The 18,615-nt window shown below is 39.7% G+C and overlaps 1 long non-coding RNA gene across 7 annotated transcripts in view; it reads right to left on the reverse strand.

Moving 5' to 3' along the window:
- Positions 1–15,023, reverse strand: part of LOC135969618 (uncharacterized) — a 90,225-nt gene extending 75,202 nt beyond the window's left edge. For 2 of the 7 annotated variants that reach the window (XR_012430652.1, XR_010584919.1), the window contains exons 1-2: positions 14,492–15,020; positions 6,951–6,994 (exon numbers count right to left, since the gene is read on the reverse strand). This is a non-coding gene — a long non-coding RNA (uncharacterized lncRNA). Of the gene's footprint in view, positions 1–1,655; positions 1,754–6,950; positions 6,995–14,491 lie in introns of all 7 variants that reach the window. The other 5 variants (XR_012430654.1, XR_010584917.1, XR_012430653.1 and 2 more) reach the window with 5 other exon arrangements.
- Positions 15,024–18,615: the final 3,592 nt, after the last annotated feature.

The following is an 18,615-nucleotide window of genomic DNA, read 5'->3' on the forward strand; positions in this document are numbered from 1 at the left end:
TCCTGGAATGTCTCTTGAAGGAACTCAAGATTTTCCTTTATTTCCATGCTTGGCTTCCTTATTATGGGCCCCTGTCCTGTCTCAGCCTTGTTCCCAATAAATGTTCTAGAAGATGGCAGACCTCACAGAGCGTTCTTGGGGGCAAGATGGTATGGCAGATCTAGAGTAAAAATGATAGCATTCCAGGACAAGGAGGGCACAGTGAGTAAGTCTGAAATGGACATCTGAGACCATAGACAGCTCCATAATTGTCAGTGTGGACCACCATGGACCAGAGCCCACCACCACTTCCACCTCCATGGCATGCTTTACCCAGCACACAGACACCCCTCTCCCCAGCTCTTCCCAGGGCAAAGGAAAAATAAATAGGTGAAATCTGAATTGATTGAGTTTAAGTGTGATTTAACTATAAAAATGCTGAACTGACTTTGTTAACCAAGAGTTGACTAGAATACATCTTGTAACAACTGGGATAAAAGGAAGTTGAAATAGAGCTTAAGTGATTTTTTTCCATCACCAATAGAACCCTAACTTTATTTGGAATGTCAATGTGTGTAGCTAGAAACAACATTGCTAAGTATCCTTTGCAGAAGGTTTGGTCAACAGGGAAATTAGAAGTTGTGGGGTGGAGCATGTTGAAAAGCTGTCTTTAAAATGAAACATCTTGGCCGGGCACGGGGACTCACACCTATAATCCCAGCACTTCGGGAGGCCAAGGCAGGTGGATCACCTGAGGTCAGGAGTTCGAGACCAGCCTGGCCAACATGGTGAAACCCCATCTCTACTAAAAATACAAAACTTAGCCAGGCATGCTGGCACACGCCTGTAGTCCCAGCTACTCGGTAGGCTGAGGCAGCAGAATCGTTTGAACCTGAGAGACAGAGGTTGCAGTGAGCAGAGATTGCATCACTGCACTCCAGACTGGGTGACAGAGTAAGACACCATCTCAAAAATAAATAAATAAATAAATGGAGTGCCTTGGTTGGCAATTGCTCCTCATCCCTTTTCTTTCCTTCTTCCTCCTCTGGACAGTATGCTGGAGCAGTGGCTACCACTTTGTGACCAAGAAGGAAAGGCTGAGAGAATCACAGAGACCTTGATTCTGGTGTCATTGAACCACCTGCTTTCAGACTCCTCACGATGTGAGAAAAATGACTCCCCAATTTGCCTGAGCCTCTGTTTCTCAGGTTTCTAAATAAACTGCCAAATGCAATTCTGAATCAATACAAAGAAAAATGTTAAAACCTCTCAGAGGTATTCATTGTTGATGAGTTGTTATATATTCTTCCAGACTTTTAACACTTTACATTTATGTGCAATATTATAAAAAGTAAGATTTTTTTAGTATCATAAAAATAAAGATTCCTTAAATCTTTAAGAGCTAATGTCTTAAAAAATAAGGTTCTGTACTGTAGAATTTGGGGTGAATGTGAAAGTCAAGCTTTATTTAAATGACAAATGTCTTGAAAATCCACATGAAGCTAAGTGTCTTTTATGGATCACACAATATTGGATATCTGTAGAACTTTTCAAAGGGTCTGTAGGAGGGGAAAAATAATTTTCTCTTCTACCCTTCATGAGTTCTTAACTGGAACTCCATTTAACAAAAGACAGATTAACAAGAGAAAAACAAACAAAAGTTTAACAATGTGTACCTCTTGTATACAAAGGAGAAAACAAGATCAATGAGTTAATCTCTAGAGTAGATCTCAAAAGGGTAGTCTTAGAATTCAGGCTTAAATCCCATTGTTCTCTGAAACAAAGAAAGAAGGGTGTGATGCGAGTTTCCATTAAGATGTAATAGCCATGAAAAACACTAAAACACAGGTTATATTTGTTATGCAGATTTAATGGATACCTTCTCCCTTGATTATAGAGTCTCTAGTCATTTAGTCATCCTTCTCATCCCTGGTGCAGACAGGGAGACACCCTTACAAATGGATATAGATGCAAACTTCTCTTACAAAAGGGTAACTTTTCAGAACTCCTCTGTCTGCAATTTCTCAAAATAACCAACTCAAAATAATCCTTATGCAAAAGAGGGATATTTGGGGTGGCAGATTCTGGTCTTCTACAGTTATATTTTGGGGATGGTGTGTCCCGGTCTGATCAGGTCAATTCCAAATGATGCTATTGAGTTATCTTAGACTTTAGCAATAATACAATTTTAAAAGACAGACCTGAAACTTTCTGATCTATATTCTGAGAGAAGAAGTGGTAAATTTGGAAAACAGATGCAACTAGTTATTTGTAATTTCAGGAGTCTGAAAGGAAAAGCCAGATATCACACTAAAAATGCTAATTTGAGAAATGTGCTTGTTAGCTGCAGTGGCTGTGAGAATGTGCCTTTGTGATCTCCAACTGCAGTGAGCAAAACTGACCGACAGCCCCAGGTGCTGCACTTAGATGTCCGCTGCTGTGTTTGCACCAAGCCACACTTCCCATGGGTTGCTCTCAGCCATGGATTGAGCAAAGGCAGAGATACACACGCAGGCCTCAAGATGCAGGACTTCTCTGATGGGTGACTTTGGCACAAAGACATTCTGACGGCCTTATCACATTTTCAAAAGGATGATACTGCAACCTCAGATGCTTCTGCCCAACCTTCCTGTCTTCCTTCTGCCTTCCCATGGTCCTTCCCTATTTTCTCTTATGAGTATTTCCCTTAATACATTTCTTGCACATCTGATTTTGTCTTGGCATCTCCTTCTTAGAGGACTCAAACTAACATATTATCTACGGGAACAATAGCTTTAACTAGGAGGCAACTATTATAGAGGTGGGAAGTGTGATACCTTTCCTCACCCATTATAAGGGTCATGGCAGACTCTCAACTCTCAAAAGCTGGGTTAACAACAAGGAATATAAATCACTCTATTATAAAGATACATGCACACATATGTTTATTGCAGCACTATTCACAATAGCAAAGACATAGAACCAACCCAAATGCCCATCAATGATAGACTGGATAAAGAAAACATGGTACATATATACCATGGAATACTATGCAGCCATAAAATGGAATAAGATCATGTCCTTTTCAGGGACGTGGATGAAGCTGGAAGCCATCATCTTCAGCAAACTTATGCAGGAACAGAAAACCAAACACCATATGTTCTCACTGATAAGTGGGAGTTGAACAATGAGAGCACATGGAAACAGGGAGGGGCTGGTCAGGCATGGGGGGCTAGTGGAGGGAGAGCATTAGGACAAATAGCTAATGCATGTGGGGCTTAAAGCCTAGGTGACGGGTTCATAGGTGCAACAAAGCACCATAGCATACATATACCTATGTAACAAATCTGCACATTCTGCATATGTATCCTGGAACTAAAGCATAACAGAATTATTTAATTAGAGTTTCACATGACTTGGACACCTTCAGAAATGAGGACCTGAAGACCCAGGAAAACTATTTTTATGCTTTGGTTCAATGAAGGATGGATAGCCGTGTAGAAATGTGATTGGACAAAAATGAGAATGATCTGATGATAATAGACTGAGTGGGGAACTCAGCAGAGCCTGTCTGTTCAGATTCTTCTGAACCTTTCTGTGCAGCATTCCTTCTTCCCAGGTATAGGGCAAGTCCCCTGTGGAATGAGGGTCTTATGATCTACTATCAGATCAGACAAAGCAGGTCATAGAATTTATTTGTCATCAGCTCCTACACAGAAAGGCAGGAGAAGGTTAGAGTAGTATTGCTAGTTCCTATAACCCAGCTTGGGAAAGATGTGTTCAAGTTTATATGACCTGCCTTGGGGGCAAAAGGGGAGCAGGAGACAGGAAGGCAGGAGAAGATCAGAAAGATACTTTGCTTCTGAGGTCTTTTCAATATCTTTCAGTTCAAAGTACTCAGCATGCCAATGCACCATACTTTGGGGTATTGTTTTCTAAGCCCCAACATTATCATTCCCCCTATGAAAGAATATCCTGCTTGAAGCTACATCTCAGGAGTTAAGAGAATGAGGATGATCATAGCTTAATTACCTTGTACTTTGATTTGTCATGTTATTTCTAGGTGTTACCCTTTCCCAGTGCATTGAGAAACACATATAAGAGGGTCATATGGTTTGGCTCTGTGTCCCCACCCAAATCTCATCGGGAATTATAATCACAATATTTTCAAGGGAGGGACCTGTAATCCCCACATGTCAAGGCACAGAGGTGACTGGATCATGTGGGCAGTTTCCCCCATGCTGTTCTCATGATAGTGAGTGAGAGCTCATGAGATCTGATGGTTTTATAAGTGTTTGACAGTTCCTCCTTCACACTCACTCTCTTTCTTACCTGCCACCATGTAAGACAAGCCTGCTTCCCCTTCCACCATGATTGTAAGTTTCCTGAGGCTTCCCTAGCCATGTGGAACTGTGAGTCAATTAAACCTCTTTCCTTTATACATGACCCAGTGTTGGGTGTTTCTTTAGAGCAATGTGAAAACAGACTAATACAGAAGGTGTTGCTCTCACTTATGCAATTCCAGCACAGAACATACCTCTATACTAGGGTTTCTCAACCTCAGCATCATGTGTAAGCTGGGTAATTCTTTGTTGTGAGGGAGGGCTGTCCTGTGCATTACAGGATGTTAAGTAGCATCTCTAGCCTCTACCCACTAGACACCAGTAGGATCCTCCCCAAAAGATGCCTCCAGACATTACCAAATATTCTATGGGGGGGACAAAACTGCCCCAGGTAAAAACCTCTTCTCCATACTCAGAAATGAGAAAGAGGAAAGCATAGATTAATGACAGCAACAGTCACATGTTATACGCTTGGGGGTTTCGGAGTGGGGGCTGTGGTTACAAAACTGAGCTCCTGCTTGGACATATTGTAACAGAGACACCAAGGTGCAAATCCCAGTTGTAACACTTCTTAGGTGTGGCCTTAAGTATGTTACTTAATATGTGGAGTTATCCAAACTTGAAGTGAAAGGCAAAGTCCTCCCAGACTGCCAAGTCTATCCAAGACTTCTGACACTAGCCACAAGTTTGGGGGTCCCCGGGGTCACCCTCACTTCAGACCAGCTGGCTGCAAATTCAAGTGTCCCCACAAACTCCTTATGTTCAATAAGTTGCTAAATGACTTACAGAACTCAGCAAAGCACTATACTTGTGATCATAACAGTTTTGTTATAGCAAAAAGGATACAAATCAGAACCCTTCAAAGAAAGACACACATGGGAGGAATCTGGGACTAGGAGGGCTCCAAACATGAAACGTCTGTTTCCTCAAGATTCTGTGTCCCTCTGTCATCCATGTGTAGCAGTAGGTGTATGGAGTATTATCATCCCTGGAAACTCACCCAAGTATGGAATATTACCAACTCTCTATGAACCCTGAAAATCTGAGACAGGTCTCGGTTAATTTAGAAAGTTTATTCTGCCAAGGTTGAGGATGTGCACCAGTGACACAGACTCAGGAGGTCCTGAAGACATGTGTCCAAGATGGTCAGAGCACAGTTTAGTTTTAAGTGCTTTAGAGAGACATGACACATCAATCAACATAGCTAAGATGAACATTGGTTTAGTCTGGAAAGGTGGGAAAACCTGAAGTAGGGACGGTGCTTCCAGGTCATAGGTAGGTGAGCGACAAACAGTTGTATGCTTTTTGAGTTTCTGATTAGCCCTTCGAAAGGGAGCAATCAGATATGCATTTGTCTCAGTGAGCAGAGGGATGACTTTGAATAGAATGGGAGGCAGGTTTGTCCTAGGCAGTTCCCAGCTTGACTTTTCCCATTAGCTTAGTGATTTGGGGGCAGAAAGATTTATTTTTCTTCCACATTTCCCCCCTTTTCTTTGTAAATTATTTTGGACAAAGTATTTGAGAAGAAAATGAATCTCTGGTCTCAGACTTCATCTCATCTCTCATGGCCAGAACAGTTTATTCCTAGACAAGTAGGTCTCAAGTTATTAGAAAAACTAATTTTTAGCAGATTGTGAAGTCTCATATCCCACGAAGAGAAAGTAGGGGGAGGAAAGGATAAAAACAACAACAAACAAAATAACAATCTTGAAAAATTGATATAGGCCACATCACTCTGAAGTCCATACTTCAGTAGGCAGGTATGAAAGTGGCTTTTGTATGTAAACAGGTTACCATTATTTTCTTCTGAAGTTTAAGTTGTCTAGTTTCAGTTTGCATGGCTTTACAAAAGCACAGTGACTCCAAATTAGGAAAAATAGGAAAAAGGAAGGAAAAGTTGAAAACATTATTTTAAAGACTTGCAGCCAAGAAAAATTAGAATTCAGTCCAAACTGTAAAAAATAATAAAAATTGAAAAACATTATGCAAGACTAAAATCTAACAACAGGTGTACTATAGTTTTTGAAACATAATTTTTCTCTCTCCAGCTTCCCATTTTTATTAAAAACAAATCATGGGAGGACTGGTTTTCTTTATTATACTTGGCCTAATTATTTGTATATAGTGCAGCAAGAATATTTTTTACATAGGCTTTTAAATTGTCTTTTATGGAACTTTGTTCCACAGAAGGAATCTCAGATAAAACTTTTTTAAAGTTAAGCCCAGTCATGGATATGTACCATCAAATACCTATGAGTTGGGTGATCCTCCCCTCTTGAGGTTCACAGATAAACTTGGGGCTCCTGGGCATGTCAGATAGGGACATACTTTACTACCACAGATCAGAATCCTGAACAGGGACTGTGTAGACAAGGTATGAGGCCAGTTTTTCCAAAGGGGTTTTATTGGCTCCATAAGCCAAGTTTGATTCCTTAAAGGAAATCACACTATTCCAGTCAAAGCCTTGGTAAAATAACCAGTTTCTCCAATTGTGTCCTGTTACAAATGAAAACAGATTCTTACTGCACTTATGCAAATAACTGTATTGCCATAAGTTAAGAATACTCACAGATAGTTTCCAAATTCTGGAGAAATCAGGTAGAGAGAAAAGAAATATGTTGCAAATTTTGTTCAAAGGAGTATACTCACTTGTTAAAAGCTGTCAATAGCTCAAAAGAAAGGCTTTCTTGACTCTGGAGAAAACAAAACAAAGGATGAACAACGTTTTAAGCAAAAAATCAAAATGATTACTTCAGTCTTCTACTAGTTCAGTCCATGCAGTTAATTCCTATACTGCTTGATGTTCATGAACATTTCAGCTTTCCATGAGTCCTGAAATTTTTCCTTCTATTTTGATGTCATAATCTCCAAAGTTAACAGAAACCTGCATTCAAGAGCACCTGTTAGGGTTTTATAGCTGATTATAAAACCACCTTCTAAGGAGGACCAAAACAAGGCAACAATTTTCAGTGGATGACAAAAGGCTGTAGGGCAGCCATAGTCAAAGAAACAATTGACAAGGAAATTTATTACCTCTGTGGCATACAGTAACAATTATAATTATTACTGATAATGTGCACTGAGTCATATCAGAATCATAAGAGTTTTCCATAATTTTGGAACACTTACAAATAACATTTATACAAATGCAGCCCAAAGAAAGGCAAATTATACAGGAAGCATTGTCATATATGACATGGTATAATTTTTATACCAAATAAGCCTAGTATGTTATTTTTGGACTTTAGGGAACTAATATCTTAAAGGATTCATTAGGTCAGAAAGAGTCATAATTTATAATTTGATTTTGGGAAGTTTGTCAAATATCAAAAGCTTAAAACACTTGATATCACAAAATGGGATCATATGTCATTGTCAACTAAGTCATTCATTTAACCAAAGTGATAACTCAAGGATATCAAAAAAAGGCAAAAACCTTCCTTCTTTGAGAGGACACTTGATTTTCTAATCAATAAGCCCTAAGAGAAACAGCATGAAGCCAATTCAATTTGTTTTTCAAAATTTTATAAACAATCTATAAAATTTTAATCTTGACCATAAGACATAACTTCCATAAGCCTTTTATAAACTTTATAACCTTTATTAAGGAGTCAGTTAATGCTTCAAGAAAACCTTGTTAATCTGACACAGCAGCCTATATACTGGTCTTCCATCAGTGTGCTTTTGACATTCATAAATAATTTATAGAGAAACTGAACTTATTTTATCTCCCAAAATCAGCTCTTACAATCTCACATGTCCACCTCTTCCATGATAGTCTATGGGCCTTGAGGAGCTGAACAGCTTGTATTTCTGGCCCTGTGTCTCAGGAAGGCAGTTTATTTTTATTGGTATCTTCTACTGGGCCTGAAGATGGGGCTTTAATTGATGTCAGTATTTAAAATTTAGCAAGACTTTTTGTCCTTTTTAGACCAGGGGTCAAAGCCCTATAACTCAATGTCAAAAGTACTTTAACAGTGCATATAGAGAGATACACAGATGTAATAACCTTAATTTAAAAATTTTTTAATCTCAGCTTTTTTTCTAAGCAAACCAAAACTTAATAATAATGACATAGGAATTGTTTTGATAAACTGTAAAATCTGTTAGGCCAGTTACCAAAAGGCAAAAGAAACCTTCTGCACTACACAGAATATTATGTTAGAAGAAAACATTTCCTTTAGAACCTTAAGAAAACATTGTTAGCATCAGGCCACAACAAACAGAACTTAAGGAAGAAAACCAATATGAGCTGAAAATGAGTTGAAGAAGAGCATTACTATTTCTCGTCCTTTAAAAGGGGAGAAAAAACTGACAAGAGTGAGATGCAATAAAATTTGAACTTTGGGTTAAAACAAAATTAAAATCTCTGATAATAAATTATGACTAAATCTTAATTTAAGAAAATTTCATTGTTCTAACCAATTATTTAGTATATAAGTTGTTTTTACATCAAACCCAATCTCTAGAAAAACCATTATAATTTCCTTTTGTTTATAGACAACTTGATCATATAAAAGTTTTTTGTTTTTGTTTTTGTTTTTGTTTTTTTTGTTTTTTTTTTTTGAATTTAGGTGTTCTTTTTTTTATTTACTTTTATTTTTATTTTTATTTTTTAATTTATTTATTATTATTATACTTTAAGTTGTAGGGTACATGTGCATAACGTGCAGGTTTGTTACATATGTATACTTGTGCCATGTTGGTGTGCTGCACCCATCAACTCGTCATTTACATCAGGTATAACTCCCAATGCAATCTCTCCCCCCTCCCCCCTCCCCATGATAGGCCCCTGTGTGTGATGTTCCCCTTCCTGAGTCCAAGTGATCTCATTGTTCAGTTCCCACCTATGAGTGAGAACATGCGGTGTTTGGTTTTCTGTTCTTGTGATAGTTTGCTAAGAATGATGGTTTCCAGCTGCATCCATGTCCCTACAAAGGACACAAACTCATCCTTTTTGATGGCTGCATAGTATTCCATGGTGTATATGTGCCACATTTTCTTAATCCAATCTGTCACTGATGGACATTTGGGTTGATTCCAAGTCTTTGCTATTGTGAATAGTGCTGCAAAATAAAGCCTTACTGTGATTTACACAGACTATTCATGACACACTTGGACTTTCTGGTTGTTGTCCTGAACATCCCTCTTTCTTAAACAACCAGACATTTTATTCAAGGACTAAATTTACCATACAAGATTCATTCTTACATGAAATTATTTCTCTTTAAGCTTTCTTAGCAAAAAACCCCTCTTTATTTTTATAACTTTTTTTGCATCTCTCTTATTTCCTAGTTCCTTTTAACTTGTTTTATATATGACCTTTAAATAAGCTTTGAGTTAGACAAAAATTGTTCACCTATTTTTAAAAAGAACACACTTTTTTTAGAAGAATGTTTTTCTGTGAATATTTTTATTGGAAAATACTCATATGCAAATAATTAAATATCTATCATTTAATGTAATATAACTTTAGATTCTAAATTATGGTGAGTTTGTATACAAGTATTTATCCCATTACATTTACCTAATTATTTACCTAGATTATTTTTGAAAACTGTGATAGTCACCATTAAAAGTTATGGAACTACCATTGTGAAATTATAACAAGACAGTGAAAAAAATTTGACCTAACTGGTTCCATCTTGCTTTTAACCTCCAAGCTGTCCTTGTTCATTCCTGGGCATCAGCCAAACTAACTTTGGGAGGAAATTAGTTGATAGTTTAGTTTTGATATAAAGATGATAGGCCGGGCGCGGTGGCTCAAGCCTGTAATCCCAGCACTGTGGGAGGCCGAGATGGGCGGATCACGAGGTCAGGAGATCAAGACCATCCTGGCTAATGCGGTGAAACCCCATCTCTACTAAAAAATACAAAAAACTAGCCGGGCGCGGTGGCGGGCGCTTGTAGTCCCAGCTACTCCGGAGGCTGAGGCAGGAGAATGGCGTGAACCCGGGAGGCGGAGCTTGCAGTGAGCTGAGATCCGGCCACTGCACTCCAGCCTGGGCGGCAGAGCGAGACTCCGTCTCAAAAAAAAAAAAAAAAAAGATAATAAAAGTCCTTTCCCAAAACAAACCTCATTGCCTGTGGACTACACTGTCTAAAACCACAAGATTAGAAGGTATGGTCATCTTATTAAATTCAAAATATAGCTATTTGTATTAAACCAATGTCAATGTCTTACTTATTAAAGATTATACAAGCAAAGATCATTCTGTTTTGGGCTGGATTTATAGTTTTTTAACCCCTATGCCAAATTTTGACCCCTATAGTGTAGCAGGATGAGCTGCAGACAAAACCTCTCAGACACCAAGTTGTAGAAGGAAGGTCTTTATTCAGCTGGGAGCATCGGCAAGCTACTGCCTTAAAATCCAAGCTCCCTGAGTGCACAATTTCTGCCCTTTTAAGGGCTCACAGTACTAAGGATTTCACATGAAAGGGTTGTGATTGATTAAGCAATCTAGGAGATATGTGACAGGGGTTTCATGCACTGGTAGTCACAGAGAAACAGAACAGGGCAGGGATTTTCACAATGTCCTTCTATACAATGTCAGGAACATCGGTTTCTAAGTCATGGGTTGATTTTTAACTACTGGGTTTAGTCCAGGCAGACCCAGGCCTGGTTCTGGGCTTGGCGCTGGGCTGCCTGTCTTTGTTTTTACTTCATTTTTTTTTCTTAAAATAGGTACTGAGTATAAAGCAATATAAAACAATATGAGAGGGTCTCTCTCTTTCCTCATTCCCCCCTTTAGAGACTCTCACTTTTTATTAGTGGGAGCTCTCACTTTCATTTTTATTATTTATGTTTTCCTGTGCAATAGATTGATAGTGATTTATATAGTATGCTTGTACTGAAGCATTTTGGTGAACTAAAGTAGCGATGAAGTTCTTTTATCATTTGAAGAAGTACAGGTAGCAAACAAGGGAGCAGTAAGCAGGTTCTTATTACTATTATAAGTTTTATTATAAGAGTTTTAAATCCTCCTAGTGCTGGGAACTAATTTTTAAACATGGTTTCAGGGTTGAATTCTTGCTACACTTGTACGGGCACATGTGACGATGTCTTTAACTACTTGCCTTTGATTATCTATATGTAGACAGTAATTAGTAAGGTTAAATTTCTTATAGACCTCTCTTTCAGCTGCTAGCAAGTAGTTGAGAGTCAATCTATTTTGATAGATAGCATTTCTTATCTGAGTTTCTTGCTGGGTCAGAATAGTCAAGGCTTGACCGGTTTTATTAGTGATGATTTTTAAAACAGCTTGCAACCATATGATTCGGTTGAGCATGTAAATGGGGGTCCAGTATTCCCATGAGGATCTTGTGTCTAAGTGGTAGGCCTATAGTATTGTATAATCTTTTAGGAGGTCATTTATCATCTTTTTAATTATGTATGGCTATGCTTCATTTTTCACGGGGAGCATAGACAGGGAAGCCCAGACGTTCACCTGTTTTTATGGGCAATAAGAAGAAAGATTATTTAATAACAAAACCACCTGTCTACTGGTCAGGCAGCTTAGCATAGGCTCTATGTCTACATATCCAGTATAACCCGGTGGGGGCAGTCTAGTCCTGGTGGAATTCTGGGTGGGACTGTTTTTGCGGTACTATCATACAGCTTTTGCCTAAGACAACTAAGCCACCCTACAGGATGAGTGAATCCTTTTTCTTTTCTAGCTATGCAATACTGTCTAATAATTAAGACTTTTAGAACCCAAAAATTGTCAGGTGGTTCTTTTGGGCCGGGAGTTCATCACGAACTGGGTTTATAGGAGCTAATTCTTGGGCTTCTCATGGCTGTTGATCTCCTGTTATGGTTCCTCCACAAACATAACATGAAGTGACTTTTAGAGACTGGGCTACATGTTCGGCTAATTGCAAAAACAAATTTTTAGTTTTTCCTGGTATCTCAGGTACTGGCACATTTAGTTCATCATAGAAAGTCTGAAATACTGGTTCTGGAGACTGTCTTTGAAGCTTGCCTTTTATTAGGATGCTTACACTAGGATCTAGTCCTTTTCCATCAATGCCTAATGTTACGTATCTTTTTATTCCATTTTGGATCTGAGGAGTTTGTGATTACCAATTCTAAAGGGTTGTAGCTCCCACTCATGCAGGAGGGGCTGACTTTTCCTTTTTGGAGCCAAACAAGATCTTTTTTACTTTTTTTTTTTTGAGTAGCCCAAATGACACAAGACCAGTATTGGCACATTTCACATAAATATGATTTTTGACAGATATAGTTATTTTCTGCTGTGTAACTTTTTTCCCAGTTTAGAGAACCGTATCCCATCCCATGCTGCTTATTATTCATAGTGGCACAGGTGTCAAATTTTAAGGTTACATTTTTGAAGACCCCTCTTTTTTCTGTTTTAGCTGTTACTTTACTTGTGTCACTTAGAAAAAGACCAGTCCTTAATTTTATTTCAAAAACTGTGATCATGGGAGGTTCAGAGGGGTCATAGCACACACCGGGCTGGTCACTTCCTGGATTATATATCTTGTACTGGGTGTCATTATACAAACAAGTTTCTTTTAGAGTCCTGGTACACTTATAATAACCATAAAATAATAGGACTGTAGCAATCTTTTGTCCTACCTCAGTGACTTAATGTATATACTGGGAACAGCCCTCAGTCTGAGGAAGGTCAGTTGAAGTCCTTACTGCACAAGCCCAAATTTTAAGGAAAATCAGTCCTGCAATGAGTTTCCTCATGCTTCAGCCATGTGTGGACCAGTCAGCTTCCGGGTGTGACTAGAGCAGGGCTTGTCGTCATTTTCAGAGTCACTTTGCAGGGGTTGGTGAAAATCAAATAGCAAAATTTACATTATAAGGTATGGAAAGAAAAAGTCCGTTGTGCTAGAGGGAGACTAAAGATGGATGCCAAATCAAACATAAAATTATGGAAATCTATCATAGGACTGTATAATGAGACCAATTTTATTTAGATAGGGACTACCTGTCTTTTAAATGGATCTCTGAACTCTGGGCAGAGCCCGTACTGAATCCTGGGTTTCCAAAGGGGAGAATTATTATGAGGTTAGACCATGTGTTGTTTTTACAGTGCACTTAAAAAAATTTTTTTTAAAGCAAAGACATTTCTAAGTGTCTAAACTACACGCTTCCTTAAAAACCCAAGAAAAGCCTCTGTTGCAATAACTATTTTAGTCAAAAATCAGGTAATGCAATACAAGAGCCAAGCAGTTTAAGAGCTGAGACAAACTTGTCTATTTACACTCTTAGGATTCCATAAGGAAAAACAGAGATTTCTCCCCAAAAGGGAACCTGGCACCTTCTCCATCTTCTTTAAGAAACCCCAGCTATTATAAGCTATTTTAGGTCCCTCATGCAGCAGAAGGTGCAAGAGAAAGGAGAGACAGCAGAAATAAATGAAGAAAACAGAATTCAGTCAACAGAGAAGAAAAAAAACTTTTGCTAAAAAAAAAGACAAAGTCCTAGGAAAGAAAAACAAAAAAAAACATTAAGGCCTTTTAAATACCAACACACACGTGCACACATATGCACATGCATCTTGAATGTTAGCTTTTAATTAAGCTGACTTTTAACCATTGAGCTCCTTTAAAAAGATAATTTAAAATCTCATTACCATATTTCAGTTAGGGCAAATTGCTGCTATCTCAGAAGTACCAAGTTTCAAACCAGAAAGGGCTTGATTTAGGAACCAACCCCAGACTGTCATGGTGGGAAAAAAAAAAAAAAAAGGCAGAACGTTTAGCAAGGGAACTGCAGCATGGAGCAACAGCCATTGTTCTTTCAATTTGGCCTGGCTAGCAAAAAGGTGGCCTCGTTATGTAAATAAAGCCCCTAAAGTATCTTTCTTTTTATTTATTTATTTTTTTTTTCCTTTTTGCCGGCCGCTTTTCTCCCCCAACCATACCACCTTTTTGTGTGGGGGGGAATTTAGCCACTTCAGAAGCTTTGTTCCCCATAATTTGGAACTTTGCTTCAGATTTGATCAAGTTGGATAGAGTTGCTCAAACTCAATAGGAAAAAGATGAAACAACAACAAAAACAGAAACAAAGAACAACAACAAAAACAGTTAAGCGAAAAAACAAAGGATTGCACAATTTCTATGATTACTAAGCACTCTAATGGTAAGGAGAAATTAAGACCGGATGGTTGTTAATCTTAACTTTAGCCAAGACAAACCCGAGTTCAGTTACTCACCTAGGGATGGGTCTCAGGCTGAAGACTGTTCTCTACCATTCAAGAAGCAGGAAAAAAAATACTTATCTTCCCTGTTGGAACCAAGCTCAAACTCCATAAAGGAGTAACCTGCTTGCCATTGTCATGGAAGCAGGAAAAACTTGCCTTCCTCGTGTTGGAAGCAAGTAAACTCCAAAAAAAGGAAATTATACAGCAAAATAAACTTTAGGTCTTGATCAAATTGTGGGCAATCAGGGATTCTCTGGAGGAGATGCTTCCAGGCCTCAGCAAATTGTCCTGTTGGTTTGAGCTATATAGACAGCTCATGCTGGTGCCAAGCACCAATAGATTTGTCAAAGGTCAGGGTTACCTCCACTCACAATCCCTTCATGGTTACCAAAATGTGAACCCCCAAAATCTGAGACAGGTCAGTTAATTTAGAGAGTTTATTTTGCCAAGGTTGAGGACGTGCGCCCGCGACACAGCCTCAGGTGGTCCTGAAGACATGTGCCCAAGATGGTCAGAGCACAGTTTGGTTTTATACATTTAGGGAGACATGAGACATCAATCAACATATGTAAGACAAACACTGGTTTGGTCCGGAAAGGCAGGACAATTTGAAGAGGGGCGGGGCTTCCTGGTCATAGGGAAGTGAGAGACAAACGGTTGCATTCTTTTTGAGTTTCTGATTAGCCTTTCCAAAGGGGCAATCAGATATGCATTTATGTCAGTGAGCAGAGGGATGACTTTGAATAGAATGGGAGGCAGGTTTGTCCTAGGCAGTTCCCAGCTTGACTTTTCCCTTTAGCTTAGTGATTTGGGGGCCCAAAGATTTATTTGCCTTTCACACCTGGAGACTCACCTAAGCCTCACTGGCATATTGGGGTTTCATTACCACAATAATTGAGTCATTGTCCATATGGTTGAACTCAAACTCCAACCCCGTCCCTTCCCAGAGGTTGGGCAGATATCACGTGGCTGATATCCCAACCATCCAATCACACAGTTAGATGTGATTCTTGCATGGCCAGACCCACCCAGAGCCATCTCATTAGCATAAACTATCATGTGTGGTCCAAGGGGTCCACCATGAATAACAATGACATTCCTATCACTCAGTAAATTCCAACCCCTGCCCAGGACCTGAGACAAAGGCCAGGCCTTTCCTCAGGTAAGATTAACTCTTCACTGCACACTTATCCTCTCTGCAGCTCAGATCTCTCATTATGAACTGAAATGTAAAATATTTACCTTGCTGCCTTGTTAGTATTAAGAGAGACAGCATAGGTAAAGTTCCCACCACAGTGTCTGGCATACACTGGTGCTCCCCTTCTTTTTCTTCTGTTCCCCTGTATGCCCAGGCCACTTCTGAGAGAAAGAAAAACAGAATCTCTCTTGGGTGTTTAATAATGTGTGTAAGGAGATGGGAAAAATTTTATTCTCTCAGATACTAGTGCCAGAATTTTATCCTTTTGTTTGAGAAAATAGTTTGATAAACTTTTATGGGTATGTGCTAGTCATGAGTGCTGTTCACTGATGTTTCTGTTTCTCCTCCTGGTATATGGTAGGATGAACTATTCCTCTTGAAGTTAGACATGGACCTGTGAGTGGAAATGGCACATGGAAGTCCTTATGAGTCAGTAAGAAAATTAGCCACATTCCCTTTCACCTGCCATGTTGGCAGCAACATTTTGGGTAGTGGGGCATCCATCAGCTCGTGGCTCTGACAGAGAATGGTGTAGAACAAAGGCCCTAGATGGCCTATAATGAACTATATCATGAGCAAGAAATAACTTTGGTTGTTTTAAGCCACTAACATTGGCAGGTTGTTTGTTACCATAGTATAACATAGACCATCCTGACTGATGCTGAATATTAGGGGTTTGGGGGAGATTCTGAGGGGACTGGGTTTAAATATAACGGGTCTGTATGGAACAAGAGGAAGGAATGTTTTACTCCATTGATAGAGGGGGAGGAAGAAAGGAAGAACAGGAACGCAGAAGTGAAGCCACGAAAGCAGGGGCCAAGGCTGTGCAATCCGTGGGAGATGGCATATGCTGTCTATTTCTGCAACATTCATTATTGAAATAAGATTCTAGCTTGTCCTTCACAGCAGATTGTTCCTCAGCTTTTCTTGAGCAACACCAGATCTTAATGAGAGGTTGATATTACCCAAGAAAACCCAAGGGCATTAAGAAGCTCTTCAAATTTGTAAAATATTTAATTCTGATATTTGATCTCATTTGTGAAAATAATTTTCTGATATTGACGAGGCCTTTCATTTTTATGAAATAGCACAGATACATAATTAAAGAGGTCGTGACAGACGACCCTGGGCTAACTTCTCATAGGCTGATCAGATCTAAGTTAGAGGTAAAAAGACACAGATGGACATTCAGGGTCAGAGCTCCCTAATCCCATCCCATGCCAGAGAACCACAGCTGCCTTCTTGGTGCCCCTGCCAACTCCAAGCCCAAGGCCATTTGTTGGCTTCCACAGATGACTAGAGACAAAAAAGGCTGAGTGACTCAGAGCCTGGAAACTGGAATCAGGAAACTAGGTTTGCCTCCTTCCTTGGCATTACCTAGCTGGGTAACTAAGCCAGTGCGTTTCACTTTCCCAGTTTTAAAATACAGAGACTACTCTACCTACAAAGCATAGGTTCGTTATAAAGAATAAATGAATGACTACATATAAATTGTCTGTACATAGTAAGAGCTGCCCATCTTGGAGTAAGTTCTCTATAAATGACAGCAATTATCTCTTTGAAGAATTGCTTTTTATGTGCTACAGGGCTTTTTATTTGCTAATGCAGGTAGGCTATACCATTTCTTTGTTGTTGCTATTAGTTTTATCATGATATCTTTGTTATGAAGGAGTTTCATTCACAGGGAATTAATTAATTACGGAACTCTTGTACTGAATATAACAGATCCTCTACTCTGAGTTAGAAATATTGATTGTCATCCAGATAACTCACTTTCCCTGAGTGTCTCCCTCCAATCCACGTAAGTCCTATATGGACCTGTGTGACCTAGCATCTTCCTAACTGCCCCCACCTTATGTCACACATGCTCCCTCATGCGCTGTGCTCAAGGCACACTGATGTGTATAACAGTTGGCATTCTTCAAGCAACACTTGCTTCTTCCCAGGCACCTGCTTTGTGTCTAGAGTGTTCTTCCACATTCTCTTCCCTTAGCTAGCACCTGTATATCTTTCAGAATGCAGCTTTGCTCCTCGCCAGGTCTGACCCACACCGGACACAGGGAACCTCCAAGCAATCAGGTGCCCAGCCTGATGCATGATCTGTGAGTCCCAACAGAAGCCCTATTTCCACAGCGGCTCACCAGCTGCTCCTTGGGGTCTTACCCTTTGTCACCCCAGCACAGCATCCTTGCCCTTTCAGTGCCCCCTCCGGAGTCTTTTGTCTTCTGAGATGACCGCAGGGACTTTATTACCAACAGTAATTCTCACCATAGCCACTAGTTCCTCTAGTGGCTGCAGGAGCTCCTCACTGCTCTGTTAAAGAAGTTGGTCACATCCTTTAAGAGGGATGCAGCAGAGCAGTGGTCATCCAACTACAATTGCCTGGAGGGTTTGTTAAAACACAGATCACTGGGCCCTAGCCCTGATTCAGTAAGTCTGCGGTGAGGCTTGGGATTCAACACTACTAACAAGTTCCCAGGTGATGCTGATGCACCTGGCCTGGGACCACACTTCAAGAATGACTGCATTGGGGAAGCAAGCCTGGGGAAACTTGGTCCAGTTCCCAGTTCTTCTGGCTCTTTCAGTTCCCTTGAGGGCCTGTGACTGACACAGGCTGCTGTCCCTCTTTTGGCTCATGCTGTGTTCTCCTGTTCTTGAGGGACTTCCTGGAGCCTGTGTCATCTGGGTCCTCTTCTGGTTCCCTAATGGTAGGTCCTCTCACCCCCAATTCCTGTTCTCTTTTCTCTTTTCCTACTCAGGCCCTTGGAACCACATCTGTCTTGTTCTCTGTGGTATCCCCAGATCTAAAACAGCGCCTGGCACAGAGTAAGCATGCAGTCAATGAGTCCTGAATTGACCGAATGCCTTCATAAGTATGTGGTTCTTATATTAGTCAGGATAGACTAGGTTATGCTGCTAGAAAACAACTCCCAAATCT

This window comes from Macaca fascicularis, chromosome 2 (genome assembly GCF_037993035.2).
Source record: "Macaca fascicularis isolate 582-1 chromosome 2, T2T-MFA8v1.1".
NCBI lineage: Eukaryota > Metazoa > Chordata > Mammalia > Primates > Cercopithecidae > Macaca > Macaca fascicularis.